This window comes from Astyanax mexicanus, chromosome 4 (genome assembly GCF_023375975.1).
Source record: "Astyanax mexicanus isolate ESR-SI-001 chromosome 4, AstMex3_surface, whole genome shotgun sequence".
Classification (NCBI taxonomy): Eukaryota; Metazoa; Chordata; class Actinopteri; order Characiformes; family Acestrorhamphidae; genus Astyanax; species Astyanax mexicanus.
The window spans coordinates 38,431,327-38,455,750 of NC_064411.1; the positions used below are offsets into that span (position 1 = coordinate 38,431,327).

At 38.1% G+C, this 24,424-nt stretch overlaps 1 protein-coding gene across 10 annotated transcripts in view; it reads right to left on the minus strand.

Annotated features, from left to right (window-relative positions):
* The window catches only part of fbxl7 (F-box and leucine-rich repeat protein 7), a 151,188-nt gene extending 127,249 nt beyond the window's left edge, over nucleotides 1–23,939 (minus strand). For 2 of the 10 annotated variants that reach the window (XR_002651167.2, XR_002651169.2), the window contains exons 1-3: nucleotides 23,497–23,654; nucleotides 22,150–22,212; nucleotides 20,267–20,409 (exon numbers count right to left, since the gene is read on the minus strand). The gene's annotated coding sequence lies outside the window, so the exon portion shown is untranslated. Of the gene's footprint in view, nucleotides 1–9,008; nucleotides 9,213–20,262; nucleotides 20,410–22,149; nucleotides 22,213–23,217; nucleotides 23,255–23,496; nucleotides 23,671–23,759 lie in introns of those variants that run through there. The other 8 variants (XM_049478531.1, XM_049478532.1, XR_002651162.2 and 5 more) reach the window with 8 other exon arrangements.
* Between the last annotated feature and the right edge of the window lie 485 nt (nucleotides 23,940–24,424).

Sequence of the window (24,424 nt, forward strand, 5' to 3'; positions counted from 1 at the left end):
AATAGCAACAATAGGCATTTGGTTGAATGAGAGTCATTCTTCGAAATTCCAACTTCCACCTAAAAAAATCCACTTCCGTCTCCACCTTGGGAATTCAATTGAAAAGAAGATGGGCTGGGTATCGTTTTAAATGTAATAATACGATACTTTTTGTAATCTAACAAAATGTGCCATCGCAGTTGTTTCTAACTCACTACATTATTACTACATATTTTTTACCAGGCACCACATTATTTTAGACTTTCGGTACTTGGTAGTACCAAGCAATTTATTTTGGTGTGTTTTTGGTGTTGAATTAGAGAGTCTCTAAATCCGCCTCAGAATTGGACTTGGTGTCCACCTCAGAATTTGCCTGCCTTGGAATTCCGCCTCACTATTCAGAAGAAAGCTATATCCACAAAACAGCTGCACATTTTTCAACAAGACAATAAAAAACCACATGCTGCACAAACTACAAAGGTGTGGGTATGGGTACTACGGACTACTATGGACTGGCCTGTCTCTACTCCTGTCCTGTCACTTATAGAAAATGTGTGTAAAACTTGATCACAGACAAAATATGGAATATACTGCATTTTTCATACTGTCCCAACTTGTTCTACTTTGGGTTCTATGTTTATATGCAGCAATACATCTCTCAAGACCAGATGAGTTTCAATAAGGTGAGTTAAAACACACTAAACTAAAAAGTGTTCAGAACAAGAGCTGAATGTGAAGAATAGGCTGCTGACAGGACTGTGAATCCCACTGAGTGAGTCACTGCAGAGCCCGGGGAGTGAGTAGCACGCTTTCACACTGCCATATGGACTTGGACCCCCTGTAGCTGGGCTTCAGACCCCTCTGATGTGGCCACTTACACATCATCCCAGGAGAGCTAACAGCCCAAAGGAGGGCCTACGCCAGTACGGCCCGACTTGCATGACAATTTTTAATTTGAAAAGTTTTGAGAAGGATAAACAGCTTATAGTCATACCAGACAGTGAGTTGTAGTGTAGACAGGGTCGGTCTTAAGAATATGCAATGAGGGCCCTAGGGGGCCCTTCAGATTTCTGAAAGAAACTTTGCATAGTCATACTCATACATAGAGATGTCATACTGTATAAATCTCAATCTTGTTTCAAATTTCAATCTGCTAACTGAGAAATTGTCAAAAAGAACTGATGAAAAAGAGTTGAGCAGTAACTATGCATTGTGTCACTATTGTTATACACACTGACATGCCAAATGTATTGGGTCCCATGACTTTTGCCATGTCTCAAGAAAGCAAAAAATGGTGCTCTGATCTATGGGTTATGCACAAGGGTTCTCCTTTATAAACTTCTTGCCATACACACCCACTCACAATAATTACTAGCCACTGCGCTGTCCCCTGTGGGTGGTAATGCTTTGGCTGACACACAAATCCGCTAGTCAGCCAAACCAAATGTCGGAAAATTAGTTTTTTTTAATGGTGCTGCATTATCGCAAAGTAGAGCTTAGATCGGGCCGAAAAATCCGACCCAACCTGGCTTAAGGCCAAGCACATTCTGCCTGAGCCCACCCCGCCCTGACCCATTAACAATCATTATGAGGCCGAGCCCAATTTACACCCAACATTTTTTAGTAAGTGATTTTAACATTCTAAATTGTTTTTTTATTTAAAAAAAGTAGATTTTCTACTTAGCAATATTGTGATTATCACGCCAAAACTTTAAATAAATTAAATATAACAAAAAAAACGGACGCCTACACACAGACTATTTTCTCTGCCCGAACCCAGCCCGACCTTAGGCCTTGTTCAGGCAGAGAATCTAAGCTCTATCGCAAAGGCATGAACTGAAGAGTCACGAAATAGCTCATTTAAAGCGGCAGAAAGTTTAGGGCCCACAGAAGGTTAACAATGCTGTACATTGTTAGCTCATGCTAAGCCTTCTTAAACTCTCACATATGTTACTTTAACATAAACTTTAACATAAATAAGCTTTACCAAGCAAAGAAATTGCAGGCAATTTACTGAATGACAAACCGAAGCTAAGACAAGGCCAGAAACCGCAGCACAACTACAATGAAAAGAAACATATAAATGCCATTTTTACCCAGAATAACCCCAGAGTTTCCCCAATATTACATGAAAACATTATTTGGAGCAGCCTGTCTTAACTAAGAAAAACATGTGTCTGGAAGCACTCATGGTAAATGGGTCTGAATGTTCATCACCTCAACCACATAATCGCTTTTGCAGCTTTTCTCTGCATAGTTTTCAGGGCAACCTTTCTTTTACCATAGAAACCAGGAAACACTCGTTTTGTGGCATTGGCCTAACAACAAAGTCTCAAACTTACATGACCTAGTCATGGTTCTCTTTTTCTGCTATAACTGTTTGTGAATGAGAGCAATAATCAGCCACAGAGTATAATAGAGGGAATGGTCCAAGCAAGCCACTAAGTTAAAGCCTTTGGCATCGTTTAATTTTCCCAAGTATCATATATAAGCGCCTGCCGCAAACCATCTGACACAATTCCCTGCCTTTTTTAAAGACTTTTTGTATGTATTATGTGTCAGTCACTAGTATAACTGCACTACATCAGTAGAAATGGCTGCACATCAAGCCATACGATTGGTTTCCAAACCAAATTAAAAACTGCTTCTTCCTCTCAGGGGTTCAGTTTTAGGAGGTGGTTCTTGAGGCTCAATAGGACTCAAAGAACTGGGATTTCACACAATGGTGAACACACCTGGTGGCTAGTGGTTGCTTAGAGGAGCCCAGGATTACTGAGCACAGGGTTGTGGGTTGTGGGTTTGATACCCAGTCCACTCAGCTGCTGCTACTGCCATCCTTACTGCAAGGCCCTTAAGCTCACTGCTCTAGTCGCACCGAAGCATAGCTGACCCTATGCTCTTGAACCTGGCTTCCCAAGCTGGTGTATGTGAAAAGAAAAATTATTATTGTAGTATACTAGTAAATATGACAATTAAAGTACAGCACACTTCATAAACACAGATACAAAAGCTCTACACAAAACATTCTTAACCTATTCACACTCACACAAATAGGAATAAGCAGTAATAGTGAGTGTCAATCTGAAGGACATCATGATCTTTCTGACGTTAAACCATGCTGTCAGTGTTTAAATGTTTTAAAAAAGTTATTAGTAAGGTATTGACAGCATTATTTCTTAGTTTTACAAAAGAGTGTAAAAGTTCAGCAGTAAGAGTGCTGGGTTATTGATAACAATATTGTAAGTTCAATACCCTGGTCTAGGCCCTAAAAGCTCAACTGATCCAGGGTTGGGGCAGTGGTGGCTCAAGGCTCAGGGGGTAACAGCGGTTGTGGATTTGATGCCCAGATTCGACAAGCTGCCACTTTTGGGCCATTGAGCAATGGATCCAGGACACTATACCCTCACATTCACAGAACGCATTCCCTAAAGTCGATGGGTCAAAGACACGCAATAAACACATTGAAAGAACTGTGATAACACCTTGAGTAAAATTTAAATTGTTGTATCCACCTGTATCAATACAGGGAACTCTACACACTGCAGACTGTGCTCAGATGACACAAGTTAAAGGTCGACAGGGAACTCTACGTAAACTCATACTTCTACATTTTATCCTGAAAAAATGGGTTAGGATCAATCCACATCCATATCAGGATATTCAACAGCTTTTACTGTATTGTGCACCCCTAACTTAAACATGACTTAAATGAACCAAAACTGCAAAAGATCATGTTGTGTGCCAATATTTCCAGAGGGAAGAACTGGATGAAAACTATTCTTTTCAGAAGAGGACAAACAGACTGCCTGGTGGTCGGAAAAATCCAGGTTCCTTTAGCATCATACTAACAGACAAACCCGAATCTGACATGAGCAGCAAGAACCCAACCTGCTTGGCATCAACAGTACAGGCCAGTGGTAGCAGTGTGATAGTTTGCAAGATGTTTTCCTGGCACATATCAGGGCTGATATCCCTGATATCCATGCCTGTCTGAGGACATGTTGTTAGAAAAATTTGAATGCGGTGAATTACTAATGTGTTTATAACTTTCGAATCCTGTCAAGCCAAGTTTCCACATTACACAACAAGTCAACAAGTCAGGCTCAAAGATACTTTCAGCCCAGCCTAGGCCCAGTTATAAACTACCCAACACTCCTCTGATCATTGGCAAATCTACAGGGCCTTCAGATAAGGGTTTAACAAATGAACCTACTCATGCACATGCTGAATATTTGTGATGCCAATGGCAAAGAGCAGACCATCGCTGCCAGCATAGCATAATCCATTTTAGTTTTTACAATTCAGCACAGTACACTAGTATGGCTGAACACGCAAGGCTAGTCAATCGTCAATGAACCGGTGTGTGCTTCTCTTGGGAAACAGATTCATCCACAAGTGCAGAGATACAATATGGTTCTTAGTGAACCTGTTTGAAAGAGACAAGGGCAAAGGTTCATAAACTTTTTAAACCAAGTACCACCCATGATAAAAAATATAACTTCCAGGTAACACCTATTGGGGCTACTGTGTGAGCCTAAGGCCTTGCCAGCTTTTGCAAATCACTGATTATAGTTTCTGATCAATACAATATTCCTACCGATACATCTTGGAAAGCTTGAGACTGAGGCAAATAACAAAAGTGAGAGACGATGTAGTGAGATACAGTGTAAATGTGGCATTCCATTGATCAATAGCTTAAATCTAGTATTCAGCTATTAATTCCAATACAGAAACTTTTGAACATGTGGTTCAATACTAAAAGAACAGCATTAGAATTACTAGTGTTGTACCAATATTGATACTTTCATGTATATACAGAAACTGTAATGGCAATAAAGTTGTGTATGATCACCTTTAAATGGCCCTTGATTGAAGCCAGCAGCATGTACATTGTGTGAGATTATTATGGTCTATTTTCACGTGCTACTGCACAGTGGCAATTTGTATTTTTTTCATAACTATGAAACTTTTCAAACATTACTAAACCAGTAAATGCTGTTATTTTTAGCATACTGTATGTGATACAGGACACTGGATTTAACAACATAAAACCTACAATAAATGTAATGCTTTAACTATCAGAACTTATGGGCCGAATCAAATCAAAAAAGTGGTATTTGTGCATCTCAAGAAAATGCATACATTACATGTGCACAAATTATGCACATATGATATGAAGTGTTTTCAAGAAATCACTCTAACCAAGACCTGAAAATCATTGTTTAATCCAACAAAGTAAAGATGAATTCTCAGAGAATTGAAGCAGTCTTTCTTTCCAGGAATATTTTTTCGGGGGAATCCCATATGTTCCCATCAGGCCACTTCTTAATAAGGGACTGGTCATGATGACAGATTGATATATGAATGTAATTCACGCTACTGAATGCCCAAGTGTATACTGCCTAGGCCACTAGGAGAGTCGGGTAGAAGATACAAGATGTAGGCCATAATACCCCACAGGTTTTCCCAATTGGAAGTTTGTATTTCGTGTAAAAAATTCCGATGTGTTGAATGCAGCAAGGGACTTTGGGGAGGGTAAAGCCTCCAAAACTCAGCATTAGACTGCTTACTGCTGATTCTGAAACAAAAGAAGCACTATAGAAGATTGTCCTTTTATTTTATTGTCTGAACGCTCTGTATTCTTTCTGTTAAAGCCAACCCATTCGCATAATCACACTTGTGTGCTGTGCCAGTAACACCTTCCTCTTAAAGAGGAGCGCTGCACTCGGATCACTGAAGGTGTTTACTTACAGTAGATGCAGCGATCTGTGCTGGCAACCCCGCAGCCACACGTGTATGAGCAAGAATCATCAGCACATAATACACCCAGCTGGGAGTGTGGGAGGGGTAATAGGTGTAGGGGTGCTGAGGGCAATCTTCCGAGGGCAGATCTATAATGATGTTATTATTTTTCCTCTCTCTGAGGAGCGCAGTGGGCAGAACTGAGAGTGAGAGAGAGAGTCAGAGAGAGAGCGAGGAAGAGAGGCCTGGCTCTAAGTGGGTTGCAGTGGAGGGTGGGTATGTGGGGGTTAGGGCAGGACCGTTGGGACAGGGAGAACGAAGAGAAGCATGTTGCTGCCTCGTGACGGATGTGTTATCATCACTACGACGGCCTCCGCCAATGGCGGACCTTCACCAGCGAGGCCTCTGTGCAAATCAAAAAAGTGTACTACCTCTGCCTCTGCAAACAAACACAGACACGTGCAGTACAGACAGTGTATCACTTTATGTAGTTCAATACTGCTCTAACCTTTGCCATAAGCCCCGAAATTAGGGCCAATGTCAATTGGTCACATAACACTGAAAGACAAAATCAAACAGAAACACCAAATGTTAGGTAAAAAAAAAATAGCTGTGGAATCGGTAAATATTGGACAGGAACTAAGAAGGAAATATCTGTTTGATAATTATGATTTCATCCATCTAAAACTTACAATTATATGGTGAAGAGCAACTCATTTATTTTGTAATTTATGCCACATTTACCTTGTTCCCTTGCATTTCTCTTATATTTATTGGACAAAACTATGGGCCCTATCGTACACCCTCCACAAGGTGCGTTGCAACGTTTGTTGCTATCTTACACCCTGTCAACAGTCTATTTTCATGCTTTGTGCCCATGCCGTTAATATAGCATCGGAGTTTAGGAATATATCTACACTAATGGGCATGGTGGTTTGGAAGTGAGATGTGATCAGGTAAATATCTGGTGTATTGCTATCTTGGCAACAGAAAACACAGGTGCACCACTGACTGATTAAAACCATAACAACAGTCAATAGTCTGCCACCCAATCCTATCTTAGCCATGCAGAAGTGCTGTGTGCACAGCAGCGTTAAACACACACACAGGACGTGCTGCACTGTGCAAACCCGACTTTTACCTCAACAACGAACAGAATAAAAATTAAAATAACATTGCAGTGAAAGACAACTGGCACACTTATTGGTTTATTTCACATTACACTCAAAACACACCCATGATTAATTAAGAGAATTAGTATGCCTTTTGTGCCCTAAATATACCAAAGACACACGATATGCCCTAAATCGAGCTGTGCAATGCACAATACCGGAAGACTGCTAAAAAAAGGGCCCTATGGATTTAAGATTTGACTTTTTAAAAACATACATCATCTTTTGAAAGGGGCGAAATACTAAAATGCCATAAAAGTCACTGAATTTGTTTTACCAAATATTACAGAAAATATATATATAATATAATATATGGTATTTTAAGTTGCATATTAGCATCATTTCTGCTTAAAATTGACAGGAAAAGGAATTTACAAGGCAAAAATATTTATTTTTATTACAATTTAATCAGAAATATATAAACCTATTTGTACATTCATTGCAAATTATTGTTAACTCTGTGCGTTTCATACTAAGAGGTTATCGGTTTTTGCCTTGTAACCTTGTAACTGACTTTATTTGCTCTTTTGGATAACTTTTTGGGTGTCATTTTTGTTTTGTTAGCCTGGTATTCTTGGCTCTCTTGGGTTTGCTTTTGCCTTTTGCTCATATTAGGAACACTAGCTATCCCGTTTGCACTTTCTGTTTGAGGTTTAAGACCACTCTTTTGTGATAAACCCAATGAAACATTTTTATATCCACAAGCATCTGGATTACATTTAAACCTTTTTACACAGGTAAAAGTAACATTTTAAGGATCTTTTTAATAATAAAGTTAGAAAAAAACTTTTGATTTCTTGCTCTTAATATCTAGTCTCTTAAGGTTCCTTTTGTACTACTATTAAGATACTTAATGTGTCAATTATTTGAATGTTTACAAACATCCGGCAGTGGATGATGGTCAAAGATATAGACATAAATATTCTGAAGAAGCTGCTTTGTAATTACTGTCTACATCTTATTACATATACATATGCTATTATAACCTATTCAATTATAGAGCAATTTACATTATACTGTAAGTGTTTGACTAAATAACTATCTGTCATAATCAAAAATAGGCCCAGAGTGCACAAACCCACACTTTTAAAAATGTCTTCTTTCCAAAGAAGGTTTAAATAAAATGTTTCAGGGCATTTTTAAAGCATTTTTTTTAATTGAAGAGCAAAAATAAATGACCAATTTCAGCGAAATCAGGAAATCACAATTGAGCCTCGGTTCCCAGACTACAACATGTGGAACTCTTTGCCTGTTAGCAGCCGTTGTGTAAAGTACTTCAAGCATGCTGTTTACTCCAAGCTCTTAAATGTAATAAGCATTTGACAGACTCATTAAATCAGTTAAACGAAGCTCAGTACTAATTGCACCTTTCTACTCTGGCCCGCACTTCAGTCCAATAAACACTGAGACGCCCATTTAAAAATCAGAACAACATGTCCAGTCTTTTGGCTCCGATGATGGTAATATCGCATTAAATTCTGAAAAATGCTGTTTTATGAGCTTTTAAAACTTGAGCTGCTTGTTTAAAGATGCATAGAACATTTAAAGGTTGTCGTCATGTATATTATATACTAAAGTCTCAAGAGTTGCGCTTTAGTAAGTCAAAAGGTCACTGATAAACTGTAATGCAGCTCTCTATACATTCCTTTATTCCTCTTACTCATGCGAGGTTCTTAAAAGAGCAAGTGTAAACTGCAAGCGTCCTGGCAGCAACATTTCACAGCCACCCCTCAGCCGTCATTGTACATCATTAATAAGCACCCACACAGCACGTGCTTCATCCTAATGGCCGGGTGTAATTCACCACAGAGAGAAGTGTGTGGCACACATTAGCTGAGAGTGAGCGTTTCACTCCTAATTTAGTGACGTGTACTCTGACTGAATCAACAAACCTGAGACAACAATGACGCATGTACAGTACAAAATAACTAACCCAGCATTTGTGATGCAGGTTTTGTATTCTCTATTGATGTTTTTAGAGAATGTGCATTCTTGTTTGTATGCGTGAGATTAGAGAGTGAGTGAGTGCGTGCTTCATTGTTAGCCATATATGTGTGTGTTTGTGTTTCTGCATGTGCACACTTGTGTGTGTGTGTATAGTATGTGGAGGTGGCACACATGGCATTACACTTTAATCACCCACAATTGCTGTGGGAGTGAGTCAGCATCTCCAGTATCATCAGAGGAAGGATGCATCTGAGGCCAGCTGCCACCGCCGCACCAAGTGAAATTCACCATTAACCACTTTACTCTCGCCCCGTTCACTGCCACTGGGAATACAACAGACAGTAGTGGATAACCTGGCAAATACCCCTCTACCTGTAAATAGAGGAAAAACATCATGGATAACATACACTTAAAACATATGTACACTGAACGATGAATGCTTAGAATAAACTTTACAATGGAACTTAGAAACACTGTAGTAATCCTAAAATAAATCGAATTAATGTGGTTATATCAGGAATGCCTTATCCTGAGACCCCACATCTATTATAACACTGACCATTGTTTGGTCTCTACACTGTAAACTCACAGTTAGTTTGAACTCTTTTATGTAAAAGTGGATATTTAAATAAATAAAAAATACATTTAAAAATAAGTAAATATTTGTGGGCACAAATACATTAAAATGGAGATCTTTGAGATTAATCATAATTAAAATAATTGAATTTAGTCTGTTGCTATTCTTTTATTTTCAACTTTTCTATTTTCTTGTGGCACAATCTATTTGCATACATGGGGTGTCCTTCCGTTTCTTAGACCCACCATCATTGTGTAGTGATTCCCCCCTTGGGCAAACTAGATCATATATAATGATTATTTGCTTGACCAATGTTGTATGCTATAAGAACAAGCATCATTTTCTGAGCTGCTAACTCTGTATTGGCTGTATCCTATACTGTTCTGTCTATAGCATTTCTATAGCAAGTCAAAGAGAAAACTAAATATAAATCTATTTTTTTGCACCTGACCACAACATTCAAAGTAGAATTATTATGCAAAGCAATTGATATAACAATAAAATCAAAAATCATAAAATGTACTTACAATTTAGGCATAGTAACTAACTAAATGTTTTTAGTCCAACTCAAATGTTCATTAAACATTACCTAAATTATTAAGGCAACCGATTTCCTCAAATAATCAAATAAATTTAAATTTCAAGTAAATATGTTTGAATTGAATTTAATTGAAATTAAACTGAAATTAACATTTTTCATTTAATTGAAACTTAATATACTAAGTAGAATTGTAAAAAAAAACAACTTTTCTTTTAGTTGTAATAACCTGAAGTTTTAAGTTGGCATTGATCACTAATTTGTCACTGTACATTAAATATAAATCTGCAAATTCCACATCCATTAAAATCAACTAAAAGTTTGTTGGAGTGTATGTTTATAACCTTCTACAGTTGAATGAATCGGAAGCAGACATACAGACAAGTAGACAACAGTTATTTTAAAACGTCTGGGATGTGATCCTGCTTAACTGAATAATTCCCATCTATAAATAGCAGACTTTCAAAAGACCACAAAACACAGGAAGCCCAAAATCAGGACGCTTCACTTGAAACCAGTTAAACCAGTGTGCGTGCCAAAGCCATATAAAATGAATAAGCACACACAGCCATCCAACACAAATCCACATCGTTAAAGCCCTGTTTTCCACCAGTGAAAAACATACTGTTATCAAATCATAATTTACAAGGCTGCAACTCGTGATGCATGCGCCACTTCTCATTCTGCTTAGTGTCATTACTGTTTGTGTACACTTTGCTCTAATGTGATTTACCACAGCCATTGTGTCCTGCCAGATTTTTGCAAAATGCTCACAGCCAATCACAAGCATTCCAACACGTCCTCAGATGTCTTCTGAAATTAGATTGTACTTAAAACTGTACAGCGTTCAAAAAAGGAGGCTGATCACAGTTTTTTTTTCTTTTTAACAGTTTTTTTTTGGATGTTGTTGTTTTAAAGTGACACCCAAAGCCTGTTGTGTAGGAAGGAGACTGGGCTTCTGAGAAAAAGACTTAATCAGACAGCTCTCGTCATTTTTGCGAGAAATAATATTTAGACAGTCGCACAGGGATCCTGAGGTCAACGCGGCAGGAGACAATGGCTGCCTATCTTACCCACGTCACTTCCCCCTGGGCCTAGAATAACATGAGGACAGCATTGGGCTGCGATGAATTGAGGCTCACATAAGAGCTTGTCCTCAAACCTGGCTGCTATCCCAACAGGCCAATTCAAGCATGAAGGGTTCAAATATTAAAATGAGTCTTCTCTGTTCTCTCTGAGGCCATGATCTTTGTCTTGAATTGTTTGTCAGAACCAAACATTACCTTAAAATGTACCTTAAAATTCTGGTAGCACACACAAATATGGTGCCCCAAAAGGTCCAGACAGGACCAATATCAATGTCTTTGTTAATGATGCTAACCTGGGACATAAAAAATTAAATATATTTTGGAGAGATTTACCATAAAAACACAGTAACCATCAAACCAGCTGAGGTAAACTGCAAAACAAATCTTGAGCCCCCTTTTTTTTTGGAAATGTATTGAAATAAAGTACAATTATTAAAAAGTTTAGACTACGCAGGAGGTGACCCAGCCCTGCAGCTTAAAGCTAATGCCAGCTAATGTTAGCTATTGTTTGTATGCTAAATTTATTTGCAGTATACAGGTATAAACATTCTGACAAAGCTTATAATACAGGCATTCCTACATATTGTCTGTTACTAAAATTAGCAAAATAGAAATTTCTTCAAACCCTTGTTGCTAGATCAGTTTGGGTTTGTACAGAATTGTCAGGCTGTTTACTGTTTCTAACCAAAATTTGCTCCATTGTATCCCTGCTTTTATGTAGCTTTGAATGTTCTTAGTCAAACACTGCATTTACGAGGATAGGGTGTCCCTAATGACCTTCACAAAATGGCATAACTGTTGCCATTACTGGTTTGAACAATACTGACTTAAATGTTGGTGCCAAGGGTGGGATCATTAAAGAGTTCCCCTGAGATACTTCTAATGCTGCCGTTCAGTGCTTCAAAAGCCAATGCTCTGTTCTGACCATCCTATAACCGCCATTGTTCCACCACCAAAAGAATGCTTGAGTTGGCTAGTTTGAAAAAGAGAACCACCGCAGCCCAATCAAGAGAAACACCAGAGCTAGCTCTCCGCTCCTGAGAAAGTAGGTCTGTCTGCGGTATCAAAGAACCACCCGCTATGTAAAGACCATGCAAGATAGACAGATGCTTTATTAATCCTAAAGTAACTTAAGGATGCTATATTGCCACTTAAATGCAGTTTTAATCTACAAAGAAATTAATATACCTTGTAGTATTGTGGTAAAAACAAGTTATTTGTCCACAAAATACTCCTGTTTCAAATCTAACTATTGCACCCCCAGGTGGTTGAAATCTTGCCACATCTTTAACTTCCAAATGCCCAAATTAGGTATTTTTCCTTTATTATATATTAACGGGTTCTAATCTTCTGAATAATGAATCTCCCATTGGCTATTGTAGCATCTTTTTAAGTAGAAAAATGCTTTCCATTTGGCTTGCTGTACGCTCCACCTCGACATGCTTGTTCTTGACGCCCTAATGTGCATTTTGCAACTTGCTAATATTGAAGGTGGACAAACTTTTTATTTGATAGGTGGATGGATTAATGCATTTTAGATAGTGTGCATTGCTTTTGTGTGTATTTACATTTTAGAAGTACTTCGAATGTAATAAAAGTTTAAAAGTTTGTAATTAATATCCCAATCTAACACTATTGCCATATTTGAGATAAAAAAAATATATTATTGTCATTTTAAAACCAGTTAAGTAATGGAAATGATGACATAATATCATAATATAGCATTTACACCAATTATGCTTTTAATAATATTTAGATCATACTGCCTGCCAAAAGTCCAGTGTTTTAAAATGCTGTTTATTGTGGTCAGAATGATGAAAATAATGCTGATGTTCATTATTTTATGAAAAAACACATGTAAACACAATGGGCAACACTATAAATGGCAAATATTAGGTAATTTTCACATATTGTATGATAAATGGATAAAGTCATTAACGAGACAGACCTATGAGCCACAAGCAGACATGGTAGCCACTATACAATAGTTCAAGGGCATTTTCACATTACCCATTTTGGGGCAGAGGGTTGAATAAATTTGTATTAAAAAAAGGATAAAAGATGTTTTAAAGCCTGGGAGCAGTCCAGAGTATCAATCGTCGGTTCTCCTGAAATCAGTGGTCTGGGGTTTGCCTCAAGCTAACCCTGGTGCGATTCACTCCAAGTATGGAAGCTATCTGCAACCTGAGTATAGTGTGGGGTGGAATAATTGGTTCATTTTGTAATGTGACAGTTTTAATGCATTGCATTACTTCCCTTTCCATAAGTATAATCTTACCTATTACCTATTAAACCCACACTGTAAACTGGAGAACTGGAACGAAGTTACTGTAATGAGCTCAGCTTTGTGGAGTGAGTGTGTGTACTGACCGCATTACTATAAATTCATGCCTCTGATCCGAATGAATCTTCTCATACCAGTACGGATTCTTTGGTTGGCGGTGCTCCTGCACAATGTAATGCCACGTATCCCAAAAGTACTGTTCCTCACTGCTTGAGTGTTTGAATCCAAAGAAAATAATACATCCAGCAATGCCCAAAGCTTTTGACAACCTACATACAGTAACACATGGAACTGCCCAATCGATCAACATTTTAAACAGCAAACCAGTAGTAATGACCCCCTGCACCAAACAAGCCTAGAACTTGACCTGGGTACGGGCTTATTGATTCAGGACCTGTGAAAACCCCAAAACACATTATATGTTCCATTGTTACATCCCAAATGATTACCTTGTCCAGCTTAGGCACCCCATTCTAAAGTGCAAAAAGCACCCAATGCTTTCCCTCTTTACCTGCCGATGATATTCCAACAACTGAATTGGTGACACTCTGCAAACAACTGTCTAAAGCAGTTTGATAATAGGGTCAAACCAGTCAGCGTTTGGCTCCTACAATGCTCGTGACATCCCACGATGAGCATATAACCAAAATCCTCTTAATTAGATAGTACTTCCTGACAAAAAGGGGAATTTGATGGCATTTAAAACTGTAAGTGTTGAACCATTCTTTTCTTTAGCATAAGCTTAATTTATCCAAGTGTTTCCGACACCAGCACCATTTGTTTACCTAGAAGGTCGATGCCCTCTGTCTGTTTGCAGAATGTCTTCCTTATTTCCTGCCAATTCACTGAATCCACTGCCTCTGCACACTGCATTTGCACTAGTGCCAGTTTTATCAGCCCAAGTCCACTTTGCACACGGTGCATTAATGAACTTTAGACATACGGGACAATCACTAGGGTTACTGCAGCGCAGTATACTCAATTCCAAAATATTTCAAATCATTAATAAAACCTATAAAAACATATTTTTCACTTGCTGGCTACTGCACTTGTGCAGATTTCCACATAATAGTGAATCTTCCCCCCAAGCATTTTCCCCTGCAACTATGTCGTGACCAAACTGACTGATTCTTTTTGTTGAAGGGCAGGACTTTATCTGTAAACACACCCCATGTTGAGTGTTACAAAAACTCCCAGTCTTAATTCAGCCACTGATTGAGTGCAATGCAAACACAGGACAGTGGGTGAGTGGGGAGACAAACATCATGCTCTGGCATGATACCCAGGGTCAGCCATGCACCCCTAAAGACCAGCTTTACCTTTATGTCTTAAATATAATCAAATCATCCATTATAGCTGTCTCACTTCAGTGGTTTTTTTTTTTGCGTTTTGAAGGAGCAACCAGTGTTTGGTAGTCGCAGCTCTTTCTGTCCCGATAATTAGCTGAATGCTGCATCATTAAAAGCTTGTAAATGCAGAGAACTACAATATTTGATAAAACGATTAAAGATAAATTACATTTCTTGGAGGAGGACACAAAGGACTGTGCTTCCCATCTGGCTCTCATTCCATTTAATCACCAAACAAAAATGATCACTACCAAGTGGGGGGGTTTTGTACATATTTGGCTTCCTCTATAACATCTGTGTTTAGAAGACAGTGGGGCAAGACATCTGAAGCCCATTGCTTTAAGATATTTACTTTCTCACAGAAACGCTTCCTTCTAAAGACATGACTAGACTTTTATCTTGCATTAAACAGCGGCGTGTGAATAAAAAATAACACATTCAAGGATGATTTTGCAGTTTTTACAGTATACACTGGCTTTGCAAATTGGCTTTGCTCCCAACTGCAATTTTGCCAGTGCAGGTCCACCTTGTACATGGTGTAATAGTGAACTTTAGCCACTTGGGAAATTCAATGATCACTAGAGCTTACAGTGACAGATTGATGTCATTAAGAAGGTTTCAAACAGGTAAACGCTTTCAGAATAGGCACATATGCTCAAACTGCAGATGAGTATGTTGAGTAATGAGTATTTAGGCCATATTTTTAACCCAGAATTTGTGCCATTGTATACACTTTTAAATGATGAAATGGAATGAAATGTAAATCAAGTAAATCAATAACATTACATAATGACAATGCCTGTAATTTCACAGATGCACTTAATATTTAGCAACCCAAAATATTTTAACGTTTAAATTATATTATAATGAGCAACATCGCAGTGTTTGCTCTAACATTAGGAACATTTCAGTGGCAGTGGCAGCCCTACTATAAAGGACACAGGACAAGGATAGTAACATTAGTTAACTTAACTTTAGCATTTGCATGTTTACCAAAAGACTAACTGCGTTTCTTTGTCTAAATTTCAAGTTAGATAGCTACACTTGAGTAGCACTGCTGTGGAATATGCATGATAATAATAGAACTTCTAATGTAAATACAACTAACAGAATAGCACAGCTGAAGTAAATTTATGATTAGAATGGTACAACTGAGGTAAATATATACATAGAATAAGATAGATTTCTTTGAAAAGTTAAACATTTCGGCTATGTAATTCATTCAATGGTGAAAAAAGTTGCAAATGTATTGAAAATCTGCAAGAGAAAAAAAAATCTGTTTGCTATTAGGTTTTCAGCCTTTGATCAAATGTTGTTCGTTTTTGGTTTGGTTTGGTTCAACCACACATTTTCAATGAGGTGCATCCTTCATTTCCAAAAACCTCTTCTCATAACACTATGTCTCCAATTTATTGGTTGTCTTTACTTGCTTACCTGGTAAACCCCACAAACCCATGTGGTTCTTTGACCAAGGCCAAAGAAGAATTACTGTGAACCAAGAAGAGTAAAAAATCTTTAAATTGGTTAAACAAAAAAAAACTCTCCTCAATCCTTAATACTCCTAAATGTTCTTATTAAAAACCCACCATGATTCTGATCTGACTGTTTTTACAGCTAATTATACTTTGTATGATGCACTTTGGCGTACACAACAGGGGGGAGGGGGTTTATGTCCCCTTGTATAAATATGGCACTCTAAGTGGTATAGTACTAATTGGAATGAACACGATGACTCAAATACTCTTTTGTCCTGGTGCTAATCACATGGCAGACAGATGCATTGATGAGATCTGGGGTCAGTGAGCAAATGCAGCGAGTCTTGTAGGCTTTGGTTTTCTGATGCCAGCCTGTGTCTTATCTGAGCTCTTTCTCTTGTCCTGAATGCACTTTGTGTGCCCCCGGGCAGGTATTACTTTTCCCACTGGCCATGTGCAAGTTCCACATACTGCGCGCCATAAAGGAGTTCATGTCTCAGCAAAGAGAGACGAGAGGGAAAGAGAAGGGAAGGCTTCGCCGTGATAACACAGGAGCCGCGCAGTCTGTAGGCTGTCGCTCTAATTTTTCCCCGCAAACAAAGGGCCGAGTGTTAGATTTCCCAGCCACTCTCACTCCCATTGTCAAAGTGAGAAAGCCAACCAGACCGGCAGACATGATACGTTGTTCTCAGCCTTGAAAACAACAGACCACCTTGTGTGGAGTCCTACCACAGGTCAGTGCGGCATGGCCAGCTTCTGAACCAGTTTTCCTCCTTTATGACCTTTTTTTTTCTTCCGTCGCCTGAAAACAGTGTCAAGATTTGTGCAGCCCCCCTTGGAGGGCTGCCCTAAGATTAAGCTCTTGACAGCCTTTGGATAACTCTCCCAGCTCGGGCATTCTCAGCACTCTGAGTCACTGTCAGAGCCAAGAGCTTTGAAAAACTGAAAAAGCTTGGTGTCAAATGGGACGAGGGGGCACACTGAGCCTTTTGATCAATACAGCTAGATAGCAATAGACGGATCTACAGCCATCGAAACAAGACCCTTTTGTAAAGTGGTCACTGGGTCGACACGTCCATTTATTGACCTCTTGGGACTCTAAGATGGGTTGATTAGGTTAATGACGGATTCTTGTGGAATAGGGAAAACTGAAATCTCTACATAAATGACAGGGATAAGAGTGGCCACTTGATTTACACACAGTGCATCAATAAATTTCAGTCTGGCTGCTAAACAGTATGACGTGTTTAAATTAAAATGTACTTTAAATACGTTAAATGATCTCCAATGTCAAATCAAACATTGTGTCAGTATTAACTTTCCTACCATTGCTTTGCTGATGACACCCAGCTATACCCGTCATTCTCACCTGAAGATAACTCAATCTCTGCACGGATATCGTCGTGTCTCTCTGACATATCCTCTTGGATGAAGGAGCATCACCTTCAATTAAATCTCTCAAAGACTGAACTTCTGGTCATACCAGCAAAACCATCTTTTCAACACAACTTCTCTATAAGTATCGACTCTCTCTCTCTCTCTCACCGACAAAGGTTGCTAGGAACCTGGGTGTTATGGTTGATGACCAGCTCTCCTTCACGCACCATGTGGCCTCGGTTGCTCGATCCTGCCACTTCGCGCTTTATAACATCAGGAAAATTAGACAGTTTCTGACGCAACAGGCCACCCAACTCCTGGTACAAGCAGTCGTCATCTCACGCCTCGACTACTGCAATGCCCTGCTAACTGGCCTCCCGGCCTGCATAGTAAAACCACTCCAGAATGCAGCAGCACGTCTGGTCTTCAACCAACCAAAACGGGCACATGTCACCCCGCTGCTCATTGAGCTCCACTGGCTACCAGTCGCATCAAATTCAAAACTCTTACAATCGCCTACAAGGTGATGACAGAACAGGCTCCTTCCTACCTGCACTCACTCCTGAAGGCTTACGCTACCTCCCGGCCGCTGCGCTCCTCCAATGAACGTCGCCTCGCTTTGCCAAACACTCACACAAAGCAATCCAGACTGTTCTCATACAGAGTTCCCCAATGGTGGAACACACTACCTTCCACTACCAGATCAGGAGAATCTCTCGCTATCTTTAAGAAACTCCTGAAGACAGAGCTCTTCAAAGAGCACTTACTCTCCTAACACCTCTAACACACTAACTACTTCTAACCCCATTTCCTTCTTCCCCTCCTTCACTTCTCTATCCCTTTATTTCCCTTCGACCTCCTTTAAGCCCTATCTAAAAATGGGTTATCTAAATTCCTATTACTTTTGTACTTCATTATTGTAAGTCGCTTTGGAAAAAAGCGTCTGCCAAATGAAATGTAATGTAATGTAATGTAAAACATTACTTTTAGAATTCAAAGATGGAATATGTGATTTTTATTGTTACTTCCAATTAAATAATTTTTAAATCCCGGTGTAAAATGACAATGCTCTGACAATAAAATACAAAAACAATCTATGAATATAAACATGATGCTAACGTTACTTGGACCATTAAGAAGGTTGCCTTTTTTCTGTTGAACAGGTAATTATCTGGTTGTTTTAGCTTTTCTAATTTTTTTTTATTTTGTAGCCAACATAGCAATGTCGCATTAAGTATTACTCCAATGTAAACTAACTTGTAGATGCAATTATTTTTTGTAATCTGTGTGTGTGTGTATGCATCAACTACATTCTGATGATGATCAGCATGTAGTGTGAGCAAGTTTTGTTTGATGGTATTTATCTTGGTAATGGTAATCTATGTAGGCTTTGAACAGACAGGATGAGGTGTAGCTAGCTATGTAAGACCACCTGGTGAGAACACCACCACCTCCCACTGCAGTGCACACCTTTAACCAATGCTCTTTGTTGTGATTATTCAGGATGTGAGTGTTTATGAATTTGGGGGAAGCAGTTTGAAAGACAGGATTAGCAAAATCCCCTATTCAAGCTTCAAAGGCAAAGTTAATTTCTTAGTAAATATAAGAATGGGTGTATTTATAAAGTAGAGTAAATGGAAAATCTATTTATCAGAAACAATGCATATGTAAAGAAAGAAACATCTGACTATTTGTATGATTGTTTTTTTGGTTTTGTATTTTAATATTAAAGTAATGCAAATGTGAGCTAATCAAAAATTCTTTAAGTTGTACTATGTATAATTTTTTATATTATTATGTTAAACATTTTTGTTAAGTGTTTAATGCTTGCACAACATCCCTATCTATCTGGCACCCACTTTCGTCTCGCTCAAACTTCACTAACACATGAAGACTTGCAATTAGCTTAACACTGGCCTATGTTTAACTTCACTCACAAGCATTCCCAAGCTGATGCCTGAAGTGACAGTTTGTGACTAATATATCCCATGACTTTTTGCATGTCAGTGTAATTTGTGAATATTTACTAATTTATGAACTATTTAATAGAATATTTTATGTAACAGCAATCAAAGCATTGTTAAAAAAAAGAATGCAAGGATATATATCACCTCCGTAAACAGAAAATGAATTATGTGTTTAATGTGGAAGGATGATATATTGATTTGTTTGACCTTCAAATTGAATGCTTTGAGCACCTCCCATATAAGAATATGGTATTTTGCGCCGGATTAATGTAACCAGGGTACAATGTTTTGTTAATAGGAAAAAGCCATCTGAATGATTAATAGGGTGGATTTGGATAGTAATAAAAATGTGAGAAAAACCTCACCCCATCTCTGCATATACAATTAATCTTGTCCAAATAGTACATTGGGAAACATATATACATTTCTCACTCTCTCATAACTGTATAAGAAGATGTATAGATGCATAGAATTGTGTAGTTAACTTGGATTAAAATGAAAGGTCATATGACTGGATTAATCCTCTCTTTGATCCACAGCATAGTGGCTCATTTTAAAGTATAATAATAATAATAATAATAATAATAATAATAATAATAATAATAATAATAACCAGTTGCATCTGTAAACATTTTATCTTAGTGTAATTGTTATTAGTCTTGTTTTACTAAGCCAATCAGCATGCATGGCCTACACGATATATAGTTTTCCTGAATGAAGAGAAAAAAGTCCTATACTGCTATTTTTTCCTCACATTTAATGGGGACTTACTGAATGAAGCAATGTTGACTTTTCTTCACCCTGTGACCATTCAACAGCTCTCTGCAAACATGAATGGGAGGACCCTGGTCAAGCTCTGGGTTGTGCTGTGTGTTCCTCTGAGACTGAACTGTGTCACGCCGTCCAAACAGGGCCTGAGTTAGAAAAGACATAAACAGATATCCGTGTCTGTCTTCATTCAAACTGATGAGGTAGAAAAAAAACACATTTAGCCATGTACATAGGTGCTGATTTCTAGTCAGCTTTAATTGATCATGTTTAATGCCAACAAGGGGAAGTGGTGGAGAACCAAGCACTCCAAGCATGTGCCCTTGAGGCTAAGGAATGTTTGCGCTGATGTTTTGTGCCTCACATTGTCTACCAATGTGATTTGCTCAGATATTTGCATGTCTTTCTCTCAGCCTGGCCTTACATAATGTGTTTCATCAGTAAACAGAGACATGTAGGTTTTTCAGCTGCATTACTGCTGACACTGAGTCTGTTGCATCATATCATGTCCTAGTCCATGGTGGTTGTAGCACAGGTTGTACCAGAGACACTCCAGCTTAAAGGTGACCAAGGAGGCAAAAAAGAATTACAGAGGGGGGAAATCTTTACACAATAAAAAATGTAGTCAACTGTCAACCAAGCAGTGACCAAACACAACAACCAACAATGCAAGTTAAATATGGAGGCAGAACTTACATAAAAGTTAAACATAAGATCTCTGCACACTTCATTGAGCTTTATCTACCCCATCAACGTTACACTATATAGGCAAAAGTATTGGGACAGATGTTCAATCATTGTTTCTTCCAAATATCTTTTTTGGAGAAATCATAATTTATTGGCAGTACTTCTCTGACAGGACTAAACAAAACCATTAGAAGGGGTGTACAGAATCGTGTGTAGTGTAACTCTCATGTCTCTATCTTTAAGAAGGCAAAGGACTACTGTAACAAGATGGTAAGACTAAAAAGACAACGGCTAGGCAACTAGGTAACTACAATGATCAGTCATAACACAAAACACATTTGCCTAATATAGCCTTTTCCCCTTGTCTCACCAAAACAGCTCTGATATGAATATGGACTCCACAGGACAAAGCCTGCCCACAAAGCCTACACTCCTTCCTTGAAGAACCTTTAATAAGCACTAACCACTCCATACCACAAACTCTTAAATTCATACAAATATAAAAACTCATACAAAAATCTTAATTCAGCGCTTGTCAAAGTCTTTTTCCTGCTTTTAGCACATCTTCCACTTAGGCAATTAATCTTCTTCACCTCTCATCATGGCCACTTTAAATGACTTGCCCAAAGAATGATCATGTTGTTGTGTCATAAACTGAAATGTGATTACATTACATTAATGTATCTCAGTTCAATGAAAATTAAAAGAATGATTTTACTCTGATGTCAGTGCTAGCAACACACTTATAACATGCATGGATTTTCTGTGGCATATTCTATATTATGGTATAAAGTACAGCCTTGGGCCACTTTTGCTTACCTACAAAGAAAAGGAAAAGTGACAACTTCTGATATATGAGGGAAATTCTTATTGACTTGATCCACACACTTAAGTATTAGTATGCACCACTTCAGATTTTCCACACCTGGGTACACCCAACTAATTTATGTCTTTGCTTGTCTTCTAGTTCCAAGACCAACTGACATAAGCACTGAACCACTAATGCTAATTCACAGCACAAGTCTATTGCCCCATTACTTTATTTTATGTATTCTGGCACGGGTCCTGGGGAAAAACGGATGTGGTCTGCCAAGGCTAGGAGGTAGGAGAAGACAATGCTTTGCTTTGGGGGAAGAGAGACTCTTTTTCAAGGGGGACCTGGCAGGTTTTATTTGTGATGTGATGATAGCAGTAATTACCTCTCCACCCTTGGGTCAGCCACTCTCATCCTTACACAGCAAGTCAGAGTGCTGAAGAGGTCCCTGAAAAAAACAGAAGTGCAAAGATCTACTATCAAAGCCTTATTTTGACTTGATTTTTAACATGTTTTATATTGACCATATTCGGCACAGATGTACAATGCAGGTCTTGAGTACAGATTTAGTATGCCTGGTTAGACACAGTAGTTCCTTTACATATTCAGCTTTTTATGTATTTAACTGTTTATTTAAAAATGCTAAGGGACGGAATAAATATAGATACTGATTTTATTTCAAGCTAAGATTTGCATTTTCACAATCTGCCCTATGCTCTGTCTCCTGTGCCTATTTTTTGAAACTCATGGGTTTTCACAACCATGGGGTACTAACAGTTAGCCTGCGGTAGGGCTGGGCGATATATCGAGTTTTTAAGAATTAACAATTCAATAACTATGTTGCGTTCCATTTAGCTTCAAAAGTTTGTCTTTCTCCTGTCCCATTCTGTCCATGCTGATACATGTTGCCTGATCTTTCCATCTCTAAATTATATCCCATGTTTATCTACAATTGAATGTTAATAAAATATGAGTACTATATAAGTCATTTTCTTTAAGAAGTGACTTTTTGTAATGATCTTATGGGATGAAAAATATCAAGATATATAAGCTATTGTATATCACCTTTCAGCTAAAAAATACTACACTACATTACACTACATTAACTTAGTGTTAACTAAATAAGTTGTTAATTACTGAAAATAAATTACCAGCAAACATAACTAGCTAGCTACCGCTTATTATGTATTTGTCTGCTTGCTGTCATGTAAATCTGTCTGAAACACAGCTAACTAGCTAGTAAGTATTAATGTTAAAGAAAACTAACAGCCAAAAATACATAACTGTGTGTGAAATGTGAAAAGTACAAGGACAAATAGCTAGCTAGGGTTAGCTAACCTGACTGACTAACCTAAAATGAAAAACTCAGTTTAACAGGGTTCAGAATTCAAGTCTGGGAAAATAAATACTCTAAATAACATTACATTTCTCTGGCAATCTATTTAATACCTACCTAATACATACCTGCCAGGTTACTTGTACAGAACCCTCTAAACAATATGAAGACAGACAAAATAGTAACGTTATATAACGTTATATAATACTTATTTCAGTTAATAAATCTTTCCCTAATTTTAACAGCCCGTTCCCTCAATTTATGTAGTGTTAGGTTAGCTGTTAGGATAGCTACCTAGGTTAACTAGCTTAACCTAGCTCCTAGCCATTCCTGTCACTAAAGCGTCCCTCTCTAAACTGAGAAGCTGAAAAACAGCTTTTTCCTGAACTTACTCACATTATTCAGAAGTAAAAACACGCTGGAGTGTATCTTTTTAGAATAAATAAATAAGAAAGTTGTTAAATATTTACTTTAAATATTTACTGAGCCGAAGAAAAACGAGCTAATGACGGTTGATTTCCGTTAATTTTTGAATTTAAAAAGAGTGACCCTGCGCGAGAGCTAACCCTGGTTAATGTTAGCACTAATACAACAGCTAAGCTGAGGAAAATATTTAAACTGCAGCTCAGTGGGATGGGAAAACCAACCAGTTTGCTCACCAGTCAGAGACATTCGCAGTGTATCCAGTGTAACACGCTTTTAAAAAAGTATTTTACGATAGTCCTTTATATGTGCTTTTTACAATCGCTTGTAGAGGGCGCCAAATTCAGCAACATCAGCTGGTCGTCCAGAGAAAACAGACCCTATGCTGGTAGGTCAGTGTAACGTTTGGCGGTTTATTTTCCTGGAATTCTAATTGTAAGAGGCAAAGATAAAAAAACAAAATGATAATAAAATTGGAAAAATAGATGAAAACCCATATCTTGTACACTGCACTACATAAAAAAAATAAAATATTGAGTTTTTTCATCCAGTTTTCTATTTTTGCATCATTTAGCATTGAAAAATAAATTAATAAACATTACACTGACCCTGGTAGGCTGTCTGGTTAACTAGCCCTTAACCAGCATAGGGTATGATTTATCTGGATAGCCATGTGTTTTTTTACACTGACCCTGGTAGGCTGTCTGGTTAACTATACCTTAACCAGCATAGGCTATAGTTTATCTAGATGGCCATGTGGATTTTGTTCTGGTTGCTCAGCAGGTCTTGAGCTTTTTTAACAGGGAATTGACTTTTAGCTACTGCTATTCACATTTTAACTATTTTTCTATAACCTATCACTTGAAAAAAAAAATACACTCATCTAGCTAGGTAAAAAATA